This window comes from Microtus oregoni, unplaced genomic scaffold (genome assembly GCF_018167655.1).
Source record: "Microtus oregoni isolate MIOR12 unplaced genomic scaffold, Mior012 000000F_ref0000247, whole genome shotgun sequence".
In the NCBI taxonomy this organism is placed as follows: Eukaryota; Metazoa; Chordata; class Mammalia; order Rodentia; family Cricetidae; genus Microtus; species Microtus oregoni.
Window position 1 is genome coordinate 53,391,903 of NW_024543059.1, and position 15,199 is coordinate 53,407,101.

At 46.9% G+C, this 15,199-nt stretch overlaps 1 protein-coding gene across 2 annotated transcripts in view; it reads right to left on the minus strand.

Annotated features, from left to right (window-relative positions):
* Slc44a5 (solute carrier family 44 member 5) overlaps nt 1-15,199 on the minus strand; it is a 242,757-nt gene that overhangs the window by 142,515 nt on the left and 85,043 nt on the right. The gene's annotated exons all lie outside the window — the stretch shown is intronic.

The window sequence follows — 15,199 nt, forward strand, 5'->3', positions numbered from 1 at the left end:
CCCACCATGAGTTGCAGGCAAACAACAAACTGTAGACTTAGAGCTGGCCAAAGATAGAACTTGATAGAACTTCCGTCAAAGTTAACAGCTGAAAACAAAACCAAGGCCTAACAGCAGGGAGGGGAGCAACCACACACAACTGTATAAAGCAAGTAACCTGTGCACTAAGGTGTGGTGCAATTGTGTCTTCCAAACGAGCTTGACCTTGACCACCTGGCAGTGCTGAGGGTGGAGCCTAAGGGGAGGGATTTGGGCAATGGTGTGCAGCTGTCAGGTAGATGTGCATTGCTATGGAGCAAAGGGACTGGCTATTCTGAGAGTGTGTCTAAGGAAGAGGCAAGTTCAGATTCCTGTTGCCCTCCAACCTCCCTGTTCTTCTGCCCTAGATAACACAAGAAAGCCTTTGCACTCGCCCGTCTTTGTGAATGGAATAACGTGTTAGCAAAGTGAAGACAAACTCCCTGGTTGGAAGATCACCATAAATGGGTTGTCCAGACACAACACAGACAAACAAAATTCAAACTATTAAAGGGACACACAGGAATGATGAAAAGATATCCTGGTCCCCTAGCTGGTGTCCCAGCAGGAAACAGAGGAAGGGCCACTAAAGAGGTCTGTTAGGCGGCTAGTTAGAAATTCAAAGGCTTGGAGGATGTAGAGGCTGGACTATCAGGGGACTGGAACCATGAAACTTTAATTTTTGGTAGAAAGGGTAGGACCTGAGTCATGTTTCTGGGTCTGGAAGGAACCATGACATCCTGGATTATCTGCAAGACTGTGAGAACATACCTATCTGACCCTGAAATCAGAAGCGCTAAACCCCATGAATTCACAGCATAGGAGGGCATTTTGGGAAGGCAACAGAGACAGACTGTTCTAGAACATGTGCCACTGAGCCCCTCCTGGAAGTAAATGTAAATTCATCATCCAATTAGGTAACATTGTAACCTATCAAAAAACATTATGGATGAGAAAATTGCAATTTAATGACCCTTACTGTGGTCTCCCTGGGTCCAAACTCTTCATTGTTAGATTAGACATTGGCTGTGGACAGCCTGGACAGGACCAAGAGTCCAAGGGAGAGCACCTTGCTTTGGAGATTTCAGAAACGAATCTGTAATCGCAGACCACTGTCCAGCCTCCCCCTATGTCTTCAGGGAGCCCTCTGCGTTGCTTTGTATGATAAACTGCACTTCTCCTCTACCCCACACTCTAGGTGTATCACCTAGATACCTGAACTCTTTCACAACATGACAAGGCCCAGGGGGACCAAGAGAACAGAGTTGAAGATCCGTGTTACAGTAATGTCAGAAAATATCCTAAAGTAAAAATAATACCAACATATAACTAAATGAATGTAAGCATCGATAAGCTAGCAAGAAAACAGCTGCATCTAAAGCTTGCTGCAAACTTCTAAACAGAGAATAGAAGCCCGTAGCTAAATTAACAATCAACACACAGTTATGAATATTTTCATTCACTTATATTTATTTAGAGGCTGCCACATGTCAGAAGCAACACCAAAAAGTTTTGTTTTGATAGAACTTCCATTATAGTAATGGGTACAAAGAAGTGAGTAACCATGCTACGGACAACGGCAAAAGACAGAACAAATGACTGAAGTAGCGGGGAAACTGAGGTTTTGATCGTCGTGGTGGGTCTAGGAAGGTCAAATGGTATCTGGACAAAGGCCTGGAGGAAGTTAGATAGAATGCTGAGTGGGTGGCTCGGAAAGGAAACAAGGGCAGTGCAGAAGCCTTGAGACAGCTCACGTGACTGCTCAGGAGCCGCACGGTTGCAAGAAAGTGGTGGGAGAGGAGAGGAAGACAGGGCAGGAAAGCAAAGCTGGAGAAGGCACAAGGCGGCGTGGTCCCTCCCCATGGCGTGGTCCCTCCCCGCGGCCTGGTCCCTCCCCGTGGTGTGGTCCCTCCCCGTGGCTTTCACGCTGGGCAAATGGAAAGCTCCGAATGCACACGGGATAGAACCAGTTCACAGCCTGGCTTACACATCTGAAGGATGGCCTGACAACAGTTTGTGAGACAGAGGGGAGACGCCTGTTAGAGCAGAATCTAGGCTGTGGCGAGCATGATGCTTGGTGCATGTCGTGACTTTCAGGCGGCCTGTAAGGCAGTACGCAGCAGGCTAGTCCTCTGTTGGCAAACCAGGAAACAGCATGCATGATGGGAAACTCCAGGGCTTGGCCTGAAGGTATTGTTTGAAATGTGTGTTGCTCACGCTCACGGAAATGTCAGAATGGACCCGGAGGTGGGATAATTCACTGAAAGTGTCTTTGGAAAGCTGTTCCTATCAAATGAGGCAGGAGAATTGAGTTTATATTCTAATCGGAAACTAAGTTAAGGCATTTACTGGTCAGATGACGGCACTTCCCTGAGGCCTTGAAGTGTTCTTATGATAAATGCAAGTTCATTATCAAATTAGACAGTACTGTATGTAATCTATCGGGAAAGATTCTAATGAATGAGATTGCAACTCAACGTGCATCACTGTAGACTTCCTGTCTCCAAACATTGGGAGATGAGTTTAAGTCATTATGTTATGGCTGAGCACACTGGCCCATATCCGGAGTCCCAGTGCTTGGAAAGTGGAGGAGGCAGGATCACAAATTCAATAGGAGCCTGGATAAAAATGAGACCTTTTCTGAGGAGAGAGGTGCAGGGGGGTAGGGAGGCTCAAATGGAGTTGCCTTGGCCTGTGTTTGCCTGTTAGCACCCCTGTAAGTCACAACTGTCAACTTGATGGGTATAGTGATATTTTATTTATGTTTTAATAAATAAAGATTGTCAAAAAATAGAAAAGCAAAGCAGCCAAGGCACTAGAGAAGTCTTACCAAGGCTGGACAACCGCAGACTAAGCAGACTAAGCCTCTCTCTCCTCCCGTTTTATATTCCCTCTTGTACTGGGATTAAACGTGTGAGCCACCACCACCTGGATTTGTTTCTGCATTGATCTTGTATAGTCCAGGGTGGACTTGAACTCACAGAGATCCATCTGCCTCTGTCTCCCAGATCCTAGGATTAAAGGTGTGTGTCATCATTGCCTGGCCTCTAGTGGCTTAGCTTTGCCCCTCTGATATTCAGGCAAGCTTCACTTATTAAACCATAAACAAAATCTCACTACAGATGGACTTAACACCCACTTCAGAGCTGTATTCAGAGTAGGAATCACACTCAATATTTGGAATCCATCCCCTTTTCTTTGGAAATTCAGGACAGATACTTACATTCATGTTACTGAACCTCTTGTTTATGTCAGTTCCTCTAAGACTAACAAACTATTACTTGTGTAATTTATCCATTTAAGAATTGTTACCAAAGTATTAGAAGCTAGAACTTAGGTGATATAAAATCAATCTTATATTACATACTATATATTAAACTCTTATTTCCCATTAAGTTTAGAAAGAAAAAGAAGTAATGAAGCAATTCAGTGTTTTGGATTTTTGCAATATTATTTTTTTAAATAGCACCTGTTTTGAAAATCCAATTTCTTTTTAAATGTTTTGTTGTGTGTGTGCTTGTATTTGTATTTGTTTGCAGACATGCATTTCAGAGTGTGCATGCACAGGTCAGAGGGTCAGAAGAAACTCTTTAAAGTTAATTCTCTCTACCGCCTTTTCCTAGGCTCTGGGGCTCACACAGTGTCCATGCCCTGTCCCACAACGTCCCAGCACCCTGCTCTTTGGTCACTGTTAGTAACTGTGCTTTTGTGGCTATGCAGCTGGGGTCTTGAGTAGTTCAGGCTTGGCCTCTGGCCTCGCTAACACCTTCATAGACCAGTTGTGTCCGTTTCCCTAGCCTCTTGTCTCCTGGCTTTGTACTTGATGTTGGAATGGCTAACAGTAGAGGACGTAAAGTATAGGTATGGGTGACATCAGCTTCCTTTCGTAGTTCCTCTCACAATCTCCCTCGCCAAGAATCTAAGTCACAGATACCCAGAAGAGCCAGCACCCACAGCTCCCACTCGGCACACTTCACTGGGATCTTGGAATGGATTCCCTGGTTCTGTGGTCTTTTCAGATCTGCAACATTCATGTAGAAATATTTTCATTCCATTTACTATAGGTCTGGCATTCTCTCATATGTAACCTAGATTTCACTATATATGGCTAGTTTTTTTCCTTATTTTTGTCTCATTCCTGTTTTCACTTGAATATAGAAGCTTCTTGGACCTTTTGTTCTTTTGAGATTTGGGAGATGTTTCCCTGTGTTATTATTTTTACAAGTCTGTAGGAAGAAGGTAGCATGAAAATGACTTCATTATGTCATAGTTAACCAGAAGCCCTGCAGCCATGAATAAATTAACATGAGCAGAAGAAAGCATCTGCCTTTTCTTTGGCTTCACGGCCCCCGAGAAATGCGTGCTCCTGCTTAGGAGGCACCACAGAGTCCATTAAAACAGAAGACCCTCCCCAGTAAAGCAGAAGATATTACAAAGTAAGCTAATTACCTGCGTACTTCTCTAATAGGTCAACACGTTTTCTAATGAGAGAAACAAGCTTCTAAAGAACACACGGGAAAATAACAGAGCCTCCAAGCCTGTGAGTAAGCACAGACCTGAGACTATGAACTCTGAGTGCTTCCTGTTTTCCAAGTCTCTTGTGTCCAATTCCCTTTTTCCCCAAGTTCTATGCAGATTAACACCTAGACTCAGTGACAGCCTCCTGCTAGGTCCCCATGAGTTTAATCCTTGGGGGTGGGAGACAGCTCACTTGATAAAGTGCTGCCATACAAGCCTGAGACCTGAGTTCCATCCCCACCACCACGTAAGAAGCTGTGCACAGTTGCGGTCACTCATAATCCCAGCACTGAGGAGGCAGAGACAAAGCAGATCCCTGGGGCTGACTGATCAGCCAGTCTAGCCTAGCCAGCAAGCCTTATGTCCAAATAGGAGACCCTACTAAGGAACACCCAAGATCTACACACACACACACACACACACACACACTTGCACATACATACAGCCATGCCTTGCACACACACACAGAGGTGGGAGAGAAAGTTTAATTCTTTCTTCCTCTTCTCAAGGCAGGAAGAAAAATCTATGTCCCTGCCCTTCTTCGTCACTTTTCCCCTTCTCTCTTCCTCACCACCCTCCTTTCCTTTTCTCCCCCACCCCTTAAGTTTCTACCACATTTTAGGCACAGTAATAGACAGAGGCACTCCCACTCTTGGAATAAAGACAAGTCGTCCCCCAAATGACCCCCAGTTAAACCAGTGCTGTGGTAACAGAAGATGCCTGAAGGGTTAAAATGCATGTCTGATCTGAACTGTGAAGAAAGAAGTGCTGATGAGTTTCAGCCAAGCCACCTTCTTAAAGAGCAGATAGTAACTGGGTGACAGTGAGAAAGGAGGAAAGGACTCCAGACTCTTGAAGAACATCCTCCTGCAAACCCTTGGAGAGAGGCCCCAGAATATTGAAGGAACCGCAAGTGTTCTCTGAGGTAGGAGACATGGTGCTGGATGAGGCTGCTTGTAGGGAAAGTCAAGCAGCACATCCTTGACATCAGTTCAGGAAGTTACTGAGCCCTTACCATGACCCAGCACCAAGGACACACAGATTGCAACCTGGTTCTTACCCTCTGCAAGCTTGCCACCTGATAAACGGGCCCAAGACATGAACAGAATTTCAGTATTATATGCCAGGCACAACCATAGAGGACATCAGATCGCCCTTGGGAGTTGGGGGAAGATCACTGGGGACCTATGGAGTGAGGAAGAAATAACTAGGGGGTGGTGTGAACAGAGGAAGTTAGAGTACAAGCTCAGGTGTGAAAAAGTGTGTTGTGTGGGATCCACCAAGAAGAAGTAGTTCAGGACTGCTGGGCACAAAGAATGAAGCAGATACTTTGGTCATTAGAGCTAACAACACAACAGGCAGACATTGGGGGAAACTGGTGTCCTAAGAGCTTCAGTATCGTCCAGGTGGTTAAAAAGTGCTGCAGAATGTCAACAGAAAGACGCACACTCTGAGCTGATTGCTGAGAATGGCATCTGCGATAGGTTTGAGGGACATAGGCCTGCTGATGTGGAGGAGATCAGCACACTGGAGTCATGACCAAGCACACTTGGATGGCTCAAAATAAGGTACGATCAACGGATAGAGAGCTGGATGTCAGCTTGAGAGTGTTTAGGAGCCCACACGGGGCTCACAACTGCCTGTTTCTCCAATCCCAAGGGACCCAACACCCTCTTCTAACCTCTTCAGGCACAAACATACATACAAACAAAGCACTCGTATGCATAAAATTGATAAATCTAAAAACTAAATATTCTTAACCCTAGGATACTTAATAAGTGGATGAAAAAAAGGTTTAGTCCCTAAAGACATACTCCAATGACCTACTTCCTCCAACTAGGCTCCACCTACTTTCCATCCTCCCCCACCCCCACAAGGCCATCAGTTCATGACTCCTGGAAGAAACGACCCATTCTTGAGGTCCAAGCATGTTTCCATTTCTCTGTCCACCAAGTTGATGAACAAGATCGAACAACACACACAGCAGCTGCAAGCTAACAGCATCCATGGAGAAAAGCGGTGCTCTCAAAACCAACATGTGGATGTAGGGATCGACTCCTGTAAGAGCTGCTTCTGCAACCAAGTTGCTGGGGTAGCAGGTAGGACTGAAGAGTAACAGCTCTACATGCACAGAGTATAAAGTACGCCACTCAGCTGCACTGAACATACATTCCCTGTGCTGTCCATGCAAGCGCGCACGGCGATGGAAGCTCGGGACATTTCTGTTCTGGAACTCTGGCACTCTGGCTGCAAAGGGGCCTTGTACTGCAATGCTAATGAGAGGCGATATTTTAGGAGGACTCATCATTACGCACGCTGCGTTGCTGGGGGCCGGGCTTGCCTATTTCCGCTCAACTATGTGGAGCGGGTGGCCGTTTCCAGCCTGCAACCAGCAGCAGAAGCGTGATGAAGACAGTATATTCACAAAATGTAGAGTCAGCTTTGGAGGGATTTTAGCATCTCCTTTAAAAACCGAGACCTGTGCAACACAATCCAGATGAAACCTTTCTTCCAAGGTTTTCTTAATGGAACTGAAATGTCTGGGCTACTACTGATTTATCAGCACAAAGGCACAGCTCCCTGCAGATTTAAACAGTTCGCCTATAATGTTGGTCATTGTATGAGACTGTATAGCTTCCAGACATTCTCGGAGTCTGCTCAACTGGCTCTGATAAATTATTCAGGGGGTGGAGAGGTTCTGGGCAGGTGGCTCAGCTGTTAAGAATGTTTGCTGTTCTTCCTGAGGATTCAATGAGTTTGGTTCCCATCACCCTAACTGGGTAGCTCACAACTGCCTATAGCTAAAACTCTAGTTCAGAGGGATCTGACACCTTCTAGCCTCAGAATCTTCTAGCACATGTACACACACACAAACACACGCAGAAAGACACACACGGAGACACAAATCTAACAATTTTACATTTTAAAAAAAACCATTCAATGGAAGTAAAACACTGCATTTGAGACCTCAGTAATAAAGGGATCTAGATACTGAAACTGAAACAGTCCACACATGTCTGTGGGGCATGGTGGAGGCTTAATGGAGTGACCTCCCCCAGAGGCTAATGTGTTTAAACACTTGGTTCTCAGTTGGTGGCACAGTTTGGGGACATTTAGGTGAAGCCTTGCTGGAAGAAGCAGATCACTGGGGATCTGAGAGAGCCTCACCTTGCTTCCAAGCCTCCCTCTCTTGCTTTGACAGTAGCAGCTCAGAATGTTTCCCTCAGTTTCCTGATCCTGCTGCAATTCCACGCCCCCCCCCCCCATTATAGACTCTTAGCAGTATGGCTCAGTAATCTGGGATAAACTCTTTCTTCTATATGATTCCTTGATCCGTTAGTTACTTCTCTATTACTCTAGTAAAACACTATGACCAGGGCAACCTGTAAGAGAAAGAATTTAACTGGACTTCTAGTTCCGGTGGCTTAGAGTCCATGATGGTGGAGTAAGGCATGGTGGCAGGCAAAGCTGGGAGCTCACATCTTGTTCCACAAGTAGGAGGCAGAGAACACACGTGGCTGGTAGAGCCTCAAAGCCGGCCCCTAGTGACACTCCCCCTTCAACAAAGTCACACTTCCTAATCCTTCCCAAACAGTTCCACCAGCTGGGGGCTAAGTATTAAAACATATGAGCCCGTGGGGGACAATCCCATTCAAACCACCTTAGTCTTTAATTATTTTATATTATCTATATTCTCAACAGGAAAAGCTTCATGTCAACCTCGAGTAAGTCTTTTCCCTACTTGCCTTTCCCATCCTAAAGAAATAAAAACGGATGAGGAGGAAGCTTGTAGACAACTTCATGTCTCTGGTCCCTTTAAAAATGGCTTTCATTATATAAATTCTGATGGTCCTTTCACATGCAATTACCATGAGATGATTCATAGAGACAAATATGAAACAGTTTGAGTTCCTGTAACATTTTTTGAAGTGATTGGTCTGTGCGTTACAGTTGTGGTTCATCCTTCCCCAGGCCGGCCACATTCAATCTGCATGTGGAAGGGGCTCAGAAAGCATGGCACAAAGTTAGGCGACTAATTAAAATGAAAAAAGCTGAAAATACTTAACTTCTGTCCATCACTAATGACACAGCAAGCACCATACAGTGATGCTAAGGCACCGTGAGGCTGTGACGCCGTGACGCTCTGGCGTGGTGTGAGGCTGTGGCTCCATGACGCAGTGACGCCGTGGTGCCTTGATGCTGTGGCCCTTGAGCCTGTGGCGCCCTGTGAGCCTGTGGCGCCCCGTGACTGTGGCCCCCCGTGAGCGAGCCTGTGGCCCCCTGTGAGCCTGTGGCGCCCTGTGAGCCTGTGGACCCCTGTGAGCCTGTGGCGCCCTGTGAGCCTGTGGCGTCCTGTGAGCCTGTGGCGCCCTGTGAGCCTGTGGCCCCCTGTGAGCCTGTGGCGCCCTGTGAGCCTGTGGCGCCCTGTGAGCCTGTGGCCCCCTGTGAGCCTGTGGCGCCCTGTGAGCCTGTGGACCCCTGTGAGCCTGTGGCGCCCTGTGAGCCTGTGGCGCCCTGTGAGCCTGTGGCGCCCCGTGAGCGAGCCTGTGGCGCCCCGTGAGCTAGCCTGTGGCGCCCCGTGAGCGAGCCTGTGGCCCCCTGTGAGCCTGTGCCCCCCCCCCCGTGAGCGAGCCTGTGGCGCCCCGTGAGCGAGCCTGTGGCGCCCCGTGAGCGAGCCTGTGGCCCCCTGTGAGCCTGTGGCGCCCTGTGAGCCTGTGCCCCCCTGTGAGCCTGTGGCCCCCCCGTGAGCGAGCCTGTGGCACCCTGTGAGCCCCCCCCCCCGTGAGCGAGCCTGTGGCGCCCTGTGAGCCTGTGGCGTCCTGTGAGCCTGTGGCCCCCTGTGAGCCTGTGGCCCCCTGTGAGCCTGTGGCGCCGTGAAGCTGTGGCGCCATGACGCTGTGGTGCCGCGTGCCCCTGCAGCAGCCAGCCCTACCATGCCTGGCATTTGAATGCAGAGCGACTTCTACTCCCAGCAGAAAACACGGTGAGTTTATCTATTTTCCTTTCTTTTTCTATTGTTATCCTGAAACCAACCTACATATAACTTTGTAAAAAACATAGCAAAAATATTATGGTGTAAAATGAAAAATATATTACACCATTGGGCTAAAAAGTTTCCTGGTTATGGGACAAATAAAAAGCAGAATCGATGTATCCTGCCTCTTACGGTGAAAAACTGCCCTTCCAGAGAGAAGGTGGCTTTCAGCAATGTCTTAAGAATTCCCAAAGCACCAAGGAGTTCCTTTAGAGACAGCTGTTTATGAGCGGCCATTTCCTAAGGCACCGCATTAAAGGTCTCCTACACATTTAGATGTTCCTGTAAGAACAACTGAGGGGTGACCCAGGAAGAATCGGGGGTTATAATAACAAACAACTTTTCAAACCAATATTTAAAAGCTGGATGAGCTCTACCAGTGCAGCTAAAAGCTTTGGTTTTCAAATACCCTAGGGCTCTGGCTTAAAACAATGTAAAAACCACACTCATGATGGAAGAAAATGGGCGCTTCAGAAAAAAACAAGGGAACCCACAGTTCTGTTCATCATCCACCACCACAGCTAACACGAGACCATATGAAACAAGTCTTCCATGACGCTGTATTATATAAGGCCCTGTGGAACTCAAGGATAGAATTCACAGTTCAGGGAGGCTGTTACGGCTTGGTAGATAGACATCTAAATCACTACACAGAGTGATGGTTGCTGAGACCAGGACAGTGCAGGAGGCGCACACAGTTAGACAGGAGGGAGGCTTGGCTTCCAGAAGATAGTGGGCGCTAAGCCAAGCCTACATCAGGAGGAGCTGTCAATGTAGCAAAATAAATGGGAAGCAACTCTTCTCCCAGGCCGGAGGGACATGTGGCCTGTGAGCAACAGTGAGTGGCCAGGTAGAGAAACAAGTTTTCCCTCCGTGTCCCTTGCACACAAGGCTCATGAGTACAGTCCAATCTTCAGACCAACAGAGCAAGAGCCCTCCAGCTGGCTGCTTCTGCTCTGACCAGGAGCCTATTACTCCTTTGGGGTTTCTAACTCCCCAATTAATTGAAAACTCTGAGACCATGTTTCTAAGGTTTTAAGAGAAAACGCAAAAACTAATCAAACACAACTAAGTTTCACATACACTAAGGAGTTGTTTTTAAGAGGACGGAGTCAAATTCATTAATTACACTTTTGGAGAGTTAGTATTGGCTTACTGATCCCTGGACCTTTTCTTCTCCTCTGTTTTTGTGGTTTGATTATAGTTTGGCTGTAATATTTCATTTATGATAAGTCTAAGAACCCCTTTCTCGTTACTGCTTGGATTCCTGCCTTAAAGAGGGCCCCTAAGATGGGAGATTTTCTGAGGTAGACCATTGTTTAGGGCATGTTGCGGGAGGTCCTCCCAATCCTCCAGCCTATAGCCACGGAGATACCAGCCCATTGGGGCGTGGTCTCTCTCCCTTTAAAAAAGCGGCCACTTCCCTCTCCTCTCTCTCTTCACTTCCTGCTCTGCCGGCTGCGACTAGACTCCCTTCCTGGTTGCGCAGAGGGCTGTTGTTTGGGACTGTGATCTGTAAGTTTTTTCCCCTTTAAATAAATACCACCCTATTAATCATAATTCCAAACTGGTGTGGCATTGTTTGTGACTTACGCCTTCAAGGACATTCATTTTAAATCCTCTGTCCAATCCACACACCTGAGCGTGAGCATGGCTAAGAGCAAAGGGAAGAAAGGAGTGACCCCACAACCTCACCTTCTCTACTACCTGGAGCTCTGCCCAGTTACTGCAGGAGAAGCCCCGTTCCTCCAGCCAGAGGTCCTGGAAGGGGAAGCCCTATCCCTCCAGCCACTGAGGGTCTTAAGAGCATAAAGAGAAGCTAATGACTCTTTTTCAATTTTTTAAAAAACATCTATTTACTTTCCTTTTCTAACTGATTCCAGGTAGATCTAAACCCTGGCTTTCTTTCTCTTCTATAGCATGCTGATTTTCCTCTGCTGTTATGATGGCCTTTCCTGTTTTCTGTATAGTCTCGAAACCTTTGGGATCTTGCCCAAGATCCTCTGCCTTTCCTCTGTGTGTGAGAAACCCAAATAACTCGGCTAGCTCCGTGCAGTTCTACCCTTTGTAGAGAACCCTAACAAAAAGCCCACGGGCCTCTTGTCCCATTGTGTTTGACCTCCCAGCCGTTCATCAAGAACTTGTTCAAGTGTCATTTCTGCTGCTGTGATAAAGTGTCCAGACAGAAAACAACACAGGCAGGGAAAGGGTTCCCTCGGCTTACAATGGCAGGTTATAGTTCCAAGCAAGGGAAAGTCCAGTTCACACTGCACCACAGTCAGGAGCAGAGGGAAAGAGAGGCGCCCACAACACCTGCTTGCTCACACCCAGTCAGTTCCCACCACTCTCAGGCATTTCAGGGCCCAGCCCAGAGAGCGGTGCTACTCACAGCACCGCTTAACAATTAATACATGCCAACAGGCCCACGTAATCCAGACAACATCTCCACAGAGTCTCTTCCCAGGTGACTTTGGGTTATGTCAGCTGACAGTAAAAAAAAAAAAACCTAACCAGCACAACCCAGTAGTCCCTGCCTTGCTCTGTGTTCCAGCTCTGGGTCATTCATCAAGACTCCTCCAGGGCTGTGTGCTCCCTATCCCAGCCATTCCTCAGACTCCTCCAGGGCTCTGGGCTCCTCTTCCTGGTCACTCTTGTTTTCCAACTTTGATCTGTTGGTGCCAAGTGCTGGAACAGTCTGTCTGTGTCTTTCACACTCGCTGGCAGGGCTCAGGCAAGTTACACATGTGTGACCATACACGGTTCTATCAGGGCTCTGACTAGCTCCCAGGAGATCAGAGTCCATCGTCAATGTTTAAAAAATAAAAATAAGCCTGAACATTTTCCCCTCTTCTTGTTCCACTGGCAACAGAGCTCCCGCACAATGCCAACCTGACATGAAGAGGAAGAACACCGAGAAGGGGAGTGCCTTGTGGGAAATTGGGATGAGGAACATTGGACACACTGGTAGTGCTGCTTCCTGACCCAGTGAGCGTCCACTGGATGCACCGACCCAAAATGAAAGCTGAAGCATTTTAAGATGGGGATGTTTAGAATGGGCTCCGATTCTGCAAAATTAATAACATTGTTGAGCGTCCATTAATCTCAAGCCTGAAAAACCACATTTCCCTGTTCTTCCTCTCCAGTTATCACCCTGACACTATATTTTTACATACATAATTGGTTATGGCTCAAATTAAGATAGCCCTGAGAATTATCGAGCAGGCTGAGGTTCTGAAGCTCATGCTGGGATGGGAGATAGCAACAGGGAACCTCAGGACCGTGTGTCAGCTTATGATAACATTCAAGCCGCTTCTCAGGCTTTTAAAATACAAGTTTTTCATCTTGCCGCAGAAATGACTGTGTTCTGTTTAGATAACGGTCTCTCACTGAAAGGCGGATCTTAATAGAAGTTTTCCGATTAAAGAATAAATGTAGTACTTATAAGGATTAGGACTGTGTCTCCACAGCAACTGGAGTGTTCTCAAAAGCATCATAAACCCTGTCCCCCATGCATAAACTCCATGATGCTCCTCAGCCTGCTACGACCTCTGTTCTCCAGTCCTCCTTACACGCTAAAAAGTGGCAAGTCATCACGCCTGCACACAGTGTGGTCTGTTCTTGTGGCATGCACTAAAGACCTCGATGTGATGTATCGTCGCCTCCCTTAACCTCAGAGGTGACTGGCTGTAAAACTGCTTTATGCCGCTAGTATTCCTAGCTGCCTGTAAAAACAGTGGCTGTAATTCAGTGCTGGCAATACGGCGTTATTAATAAAGCAATCAAAGTGTACCTTCCCGTTTTGAATGGCACCTGAATTTGCTGGTGGAATGACAGCCTGGCCTTCAGTTGGATGTCCTTCTACCTGCACAAAAATTACAAGCCTTTCCCAGCATGTCCTGGGTCCACAGTGCAGCTCCAGAGGGAACGATGCTTTACAATATCCTCCAAACCTCTTCAAGGACACTCAAGGGCAAGAATTGGATGATGCATTTTAAAACAATCCTGGCTAATGGAAAAAAATAAGAGTAGCTCTCAAAAATGAAAATGTTTTGGAATTTTTCCAAAAGAAAGCAGCTGAGCATTTGACTCAGCTATGACTGGTGGGTTCCTGAGTGTGTGCTACCACCAATGGCATGGCTCTAGCCTGGGTCTGACAGTCCGGGGTAAGGCGGGACGGAAATGGCATTTGGCTGCTTGCCTCTTGAGAAGTTTGAGCTGGCTCATTTTCTACTGCTCTTCGCTAAAAGCCACTTTCTGCTGCAATCAAACTCCATTTACCGAGAGTCGCTTCATTGTCATGTCTTCCTTGGTGTGGAAGTGGCCTCATGTTTTTACTTTATTTGGTTTTATTAATGTATTCATTCTGCGTGTGTTCACCTTCCCATGCGTGCACATGTGTGTGTGCACAGTGAGGAGGTCACAGGACAGCTGTGGGTGCCATTCCTCAAGAATGATCTACCTTTTTCTGAGGTGGTCTCTCCGTAACACCCGAGTCTATCAGGCTGAGCTGGCTGACCAGAGACTCTCTGTGACCTCTCCTGTGTGTGCCTACCACCTACAGATGATGGAGGGCTACAAATGGGCCACACACCTGGCTCTTTCACGTGACTGCAGATGAGACTATTGACTGACCATCTCCCCAGCTTCTTCTTTTCACACTCAAGAGTTGAATTCAGAGATGAAACTTCTTTTATTCAGTCCTTTTGTTCAATCTTGCGTATTCCAGCACCACAACCAACACCGTATTTTACAGCCTCTTTTTCTTGGCTTCACTCTTCCTTTTCCCTTTTATTCGTTGGCCTTGTGTTATTCCTGTGGATTTATAAGTTACCTTTCTTTTAACTGTTTAAATAAGAAGATAGTCATTTTCCTCCATGGTGGCCTCTTGAGACTGTCCAGTAGTCATTCAGATGACAGTGGGGTATGCAGCTATGAATAGCTCAACTGTCTCTCTGCAATGTGGCTGCATTACAAGACCTCAGAAAGCCACATCCTCCTCCAGGTGGAAATGTGACCAGCGCTGTGCCTGTGCCTCAAATTCTAGATCTTTTCTTTTGACTTGCTTTGCTTCTTCAAAACCATATGACAATAAAAATGTGAGGCCATGAGCTGCTTTACTGAGCGTATATGTTCCTGGGTTAAGTCAGCCATGGACACAGAAGACTTCATCCCAGGACTCTCGGCAGGAGATGAACAGCAAACATCTGATGGAAAACGCAGCTTCTCATAACCTCTGTTGGAGTTCATTAACACAGTTTGCTTCCTCCACTACTTGTTAAGCACTTTTGATGACAAATGTGAAAAAAATCTAAATTTAATAAATCTGCTTTGTGTTTGTTATTAAGTCTTTAAGATTCTGCAGTAAAGCTACACTCAAAGGCCTAGATAATGATGCAGACATGGATGCATCAGAACACACGATGTTCAGGCGGGTGATTCCACCCTTTCCGATGCACTCGCACAGGCCAAGACCATGCTCTGATGTTCCTGTGTGTCGAGCGACTGCCACTCAGCTGGCCTTGACAGAAGGCCATTTGTCTGACAGCACACAGTGTGACCCCTTGCTCTACTCCTGCCAGTGAGCACGTCAGCAAAGAGTGATTTGCTGTGCAGAGCGCAGTTCCATTT